Source organism: Bidens hawaiensis, unplaced genomic scaffold (genome assembly GCF_021521415.1).
Source record: "Bidens hawaiensis isolate Kalapana, Puna unplaced genomic scaffold, B.hawaiensis_p1.1 tig00080333_1, whole genome shotgun sequence".
In the NCBI taxonomy this organism is placed as follows: Eukaryota; Viridiplantae; Streptophyta; class Magnoliopsida; order Asterales; family Asteraceae; genus Bidens; species Bidens hawaiensis.
In genome coordinates, this window is record NW_027503678.1 from 19,729 (window position 1) to 25,214 (window position 5,486).

The window sequence follows — 5,486 nt, forward strand, 5'->3', positions numbered from 1 at the left end:
CCTCAATTGGTTATTAGTGTATTCCATATGTTATAACTCATTCTAATACAATGATTTTGCTAATTGTTATTTTTATTGGCATAACTTTAATCGGCGTATAAAAATGTGTTTATATTTTTAGTACGTTAAAGCTTAAAGGACATATTTTTCCCGTTTAATTGGCTAATGGGTTTGAGTGTGCTTGCTAGGGCCCTATTTGTAGATCCTTCGTATCGGTTTATTTGTTGCGTTGATTAAAAAAAATTAAGTTTGGACCATAAATTAATTAAAACTAGTTGGTAGACCCGCCGTGTTGCGGCGGGGTTTTAGACAAGCGTTTACACATGTGGCTTGCATAACTCATGTTTCACATATTACGCTAAGCCAATTTTTGACTTGCACGAATGTCACATGCATTTACAATATTTACAAAAACTATAAAACATTAGTGAACAAAATATGGAAAAATATTTACACAAACAAAGCTATTCATCACTTATTTACTTGTATTACTCCCACAATTTAAGGTTGATTAGTAGCTCAGGGTCCTTTTATTTTTTACTTTCATTCAAGTTCCCTTTTAATCGAGACACCTTAATTTGCTCCAACATCATTCTTAACTTTCAAAAGCGTGTTCCTTGTTATCCAGTCACTTTCATCTCCCACAACTCCTGATGACACTTAAAAGACTGTCACAACACAACATGAAACAATCATGTATATATCAATCAATTACAATATACAAATGTTTAGATGCATAAGAAAAATTATAAACAATATTCAGATTCGTTGAACATGTAAAACTTACACAAAGTGGCACGATCAGCGAGTACCCAAGATGCTATGCAGTCGGTAGTGTCGCTACCTGAAACATAAGACTGTTCTAACTTAATAAGGTCAAACCTTGTATATTTCCTTATTTCAATTTCACAATCTACACAAACTTTTTTGTTTTAGATCTCCTACATGTTCTTATTCCAAATAATGCTTGTATGGTAAAAATATGTATCCACCTATTTTACAAAAAAAATTAACTAACTTTAATTTTAAAGTAACAGAAGAATTCATGACTTACTACAGTTAATGCTACAGTTAATGTTGACATTTTTGTTTACCTTCAAAAAAACAGTGATGGAAGAAGTCCATAAGAATCAATATCAATTCTGGAAACCCTTTAGCTTGCATGGAATCTCTTACTCTAAATTTTAGATGAGCATTCCATTCTTCCAATTTCCAACACCATTTTTCCCAGATTCTGTTATCCATTTAAGAAATGGAATATAAAAATCATCACCAACTTATCACACCACAACCTGAAAACAAAATTATACATCAAACCTCCTACACCTATAAACAACACACATATAATTCAAGGAAATGAAGCAATAGCTAGAAGGACCAATCTTTTATTCACAAAACTAAAAAACAATAACATATTAAATTGATGACCAAGATAGGAATCAAATAAAGATTGTTCTAAACGTCACTTTTCACCTAATAATCAAAACCAATAAATCTTTTCGCCTCTATCAATCGAACCGACCCAAGGTCGCAGCCGGGAAAAGACCAACTCACAATCACGGTCCACTGCTGCCACAGACAGCTGTATAGCCGCCAACAACAGTAGGTGGAAAATGTTTGAATACACACAATCACTACCACCACTAATGGTTCCGATTCTGAATCGGAACCGACAGCGGCAGCCCGCCTACAGTTTCCACAGATGACCGTGGGCAACAATACCGACAGAATAATGGAAAATGTTTACTACCGACAATCACCAACCACAACAGACTATCACCATGACCACTCCAACACGACCAAGGGTTCCTAATCGGAACCAGGAAACGACAGACGAAGGCCAACGCCGCCAATATTGTATATATATATAAATATTATATTATTATATAATAATAATTTTAAAAGAAAAATAATTCGAGCTGTGTCCGTTTGTAAAAGGTTTTTTATTTTTTTGTTCCTCTTTCACCAACTCCCGCCAAAGACCAAGGCAAACCACAACACCCATATATATATAAACACTAATTTCCCCTCATTAGCATTTATTTAGCAAGCAAAACTCACCCATTTCTTTCTACATATCTCCCGATGGAGCCTAAACCGGAGTTCATTTTCTGATCAAAGCTGCCGGACATCGACATACCCAACCACCTCCCTTTACACTCTTCCAAAACATTTCAAAACACGCTCACCGCCCGTGCTTGATCGACGGCTCAACTCATCATAACTACACCTTCTCCGGCGTGTACCTCACCTCTCGAAAAGTCGGTTCCGCCCTTCACAAACTCGGAATCAACAAAGGTGACGTCATCATGATATTCCTCTCGAACTCGTCGGAATTCGTCTTCTCGTTCCTCGGCGCCGTATCCACCATGGCCAATCCGTTCTACACCTCCGACGAGTTTGTCAAGCAAGCTAAAGCCTCGGGCGCCAAAATAATCATCACTCAATCCGCAAATTCCACCAAGGTGATGTTAGTGTAAGTCTTGTGTAAGTACAGAGTTGTCAAACCTAAAACTTTTTTAAATTATTTTTTCTCCTTGAGTCTAATAAAGAATTTGTATGGGTTAAGGATTATAGAGTTATGAATATAGATTATTTGTAATCAAGTTAATCATAACAAATAATAATGCAATCAAGTAAATTACTCGTAATATATTGATTATTTCCTTTTAGGTAAAACAATTCGCGATGGAGAACTCAATCACTGTCGTTTGCATTGATTCGGCACCGGAAGGATGTGTTCACTTCTCGGAGTTAACTTCGGGCGATGAGAATGACCTACCTGAGGTTGTGATATCGCCAAACGACGTCGTTGCTTTGCCGTATTCCTCCGGGACCACCGGACTGCCAAAAGGAGTCATGTTGACTCACAAGGGACTCGTGACGGGAGTAGCGCAGCTGGTAGATGGTGAAAACCCTAACATATGGATTCAGAGCGAGGATCTGGTGTTGTGCGTCTTGCCGTTGTTTCACATCTACTCGTTTTCGATATTTTTGTACAGATTACGTGTGGGTGCGGCTATCGTTATAATGCAGAAATTCGATTTCGTTTTGTTTCTGGAGTTAATTCAGAAGTATCGAGTGACGATTGGACCTTTCGTAAAAATGAAGAGATTGTTGATAAGTATGATCTATCGTCGGTACGGATGGTGATGTCTGGCGCGGCGCCGTTAGGGAAAGAGCTTGAAGACATAGTTAGAATGAAGTTCCCCAATGCTAAGCTTGGGCAGGTAATCAACAACTAATGTGTATGTAATTATAATATGTTATAGCTCAAACAAGAGAACTCAACATAAACTAGCTATCTGAGACAAGCACAATGTCTTGTAATGGTTACTATCTATAACATCACATATGTGTGATTATAGGGTTACGGGATGACGGAAGCAGGACCAGTGCTAGCGACGTGTTTGGCTTTCGCTAAACACCCATTCGAAATCAAACCAGGAGCGTGCGGTACAGTTGTCCGTAACGCTGAGATGAAGATCATCAATCCAGACACCGGTGTGTCTCTTCCTCGGAATCAACACGGTGAAATCTGCATTCGTGGTGATCAAATCATGAAAGGTTTCTGAATACTTGTAGTTAAAGAATAAACAAAATTTCCGTTGATGAACATTGATAGGTTACCTGAACGACCTGGAATCAACAGAGAAAACAATCGTAGACGGTTGGTTGCATACCGGGGACATTGAGTACATTGATGACGATGATGAAGTTTTCATTGTTGATCGATTGAAAGAATTGATTAAGTCTAGAGGATTTCAAGTTGCTCCTGCTGAGCTTGAAGCCTTATTGTTGTCGCATCCTGAAATATCTGATGCTGCCGTTGTTCGGTAAGTGTTTAATCTTTAAAGTTCAATATTTAGGTTTTATACTTAATAAATACTTGATTTATAGAATGGTAGATGAGAACGCTGGTGAGGTACCTGTTGCTTTTGTCGTAAAATCGAGTAGCGTCACGGTCACGGAAGACGAAGTCAAGCAATTCAATCTCCAAACAGGTAAATTTTTAGGAAGGATTTGTTTAGGGTGGAGGAGGCACCTCCTTTAAACCCACAACACTACACTACTAACCAAACCAATCGACATGTGTCACCTCACTTCAACCCAGATAAACCCAATTTAAGAGCACTGACCTAGCTTCACCAAAGTAGCTAAGTCTATTATTATTTTAAATTATGGTTAAGATGGTAAATAAAAACACATTTTATTAATTAAAAAAATACAATAATTAAAATAAAAATACTTAAATAAATTTGAAATGAAATAAAACTAAAAATTCATAACATCAACTCATTGTTCGGTTATTTCTCATTTATGGTGCAAGAAATTTGACAAGTACGGTTTGTCCAAATGGTCGTGCTGTTCCGATTAACATTTTGATATTACGTTCTATTATCTTAACTACAAATATTGGATAAATAGTCGAAGATGGTTGATAGTGTGGTAAGGGTGGTTATGTAGAGGTCTAGAGGGCATGTTAGATTATATTTTAAAATAAAGAGATAAATGATCATTTCATTTTTTAATGTTAGTCGGTGAGAAAGATCAAACTTGAGAGACATCTATGTAATCTACTCGTTAATTAATCTTTGTGTAACGTGAAAATAAGATACTAAGAAATTATGTCATATTTCAGATATTACGTTGTTACATCATAATCACCCAACATACATGGAATAAAAATAGAACAACAAATATCCGAACCTTGACTCTTTATGATTTGCAGGTGGTATACTACAAGAGGATTAAGTGGGTGTTCTTTGTTGACACGATCCCGAAATCTCAACCAGGAAAAATTCTTCGTAAAGACTTACGAGCAAAGCTAACTACTATGGTTCCAAATTAATTTCTCACTCCTTTATATTTATATACAAAAGACTATGTTTTACATGTAATAACTTAACATGATACAAAATTACATTTTTAAGTTTGCAAAATATCAATACTATAATGTCTTTAATATTATCCCATTGTAATGTGGCATGTCTTTAATATTATACCATCTTTAATGTGGCATTTAAAGGGTGGATAAGACCATGTGTAGTCATAACTCTTCACCCCCAGGCATTATGCGCTACGTGGTGCCCAGTCAGAGTTATGGTTTTTTATAAAAACAGGCCGTAGTCATAACTCTCCACCCCCAGGCATTATGCGCCACGTGGCGCCCAGTCACTTTTACACTTTTGTTTTTTTTTTTTAATTTTTAATAAGAATAATCAAATAAAAATAATATTTTATTAAATAAATATTACATGAAAATAAAAAAAAAACTACTCGTTGTCGTTGTCTCCCTCGTCGTCCTCGTCCTCTTCGTCTTCATCGTCTTCGCCATCGTCGTCGCTGTCTTCATCATCGTCTTCATTGTTGCCCTCGTTTTGATCATCGTTTTCACCAGGCAAAGGCCGATACATCCAAAGATGTTGGACCAAATCCTCCTTTAGTGCGTTATGTATCTCTCTTGACCGCACAGAATCCGAGTT

General features: G+C 36.7%; 1 long non-coding RNA gene and 1 pseudogene across 2 annotated transcripts; one reads left to right on the forward strand and one right to left on the reverse strand.

Annotated features, from left to right (window-relative positions):
* Positions 1 to 365: 365 nt before the first annotated feature.
* On the reverse strand, positions 366 to 1,225 carry LOC143607206 (uncharacterized). The gene is made up of 3 exons (XR_013148912.1): positions 1,095 to 1,225; positions 788 to 857; positions 366 to 668 (listed from the first exon to the last, which is right to left on the reverse strand). It is a non-coding gene; the product is annotated as an uncharacterized LOC143607206 (long non-coding RNA).
* Positions 1,226 to 2,085: 860 nt separating this feature from the next.
* On the forward strand, positions 2,086 to 4,852 carry LOC143607205 (4-coumarate--CoA ligase 2-like; annotated as a pseudogene). Its single transcript, XR_013148911.1, has 6 exons — positions 2,086 to 2,465; positions 2,674 to 3,230; positions 3,369 to 3,567; positions 3,626 to 3,836; positions 3,901 to 4,004; positions 4,733 to 4,852. The product of XR_013148911.1 is annotated as a 4-coumarate--CoA ligase 2-like (transcript).
* The last annotated feature ends 634 nt before the right edge of the window (positions 4,853 to 5,486 follow it).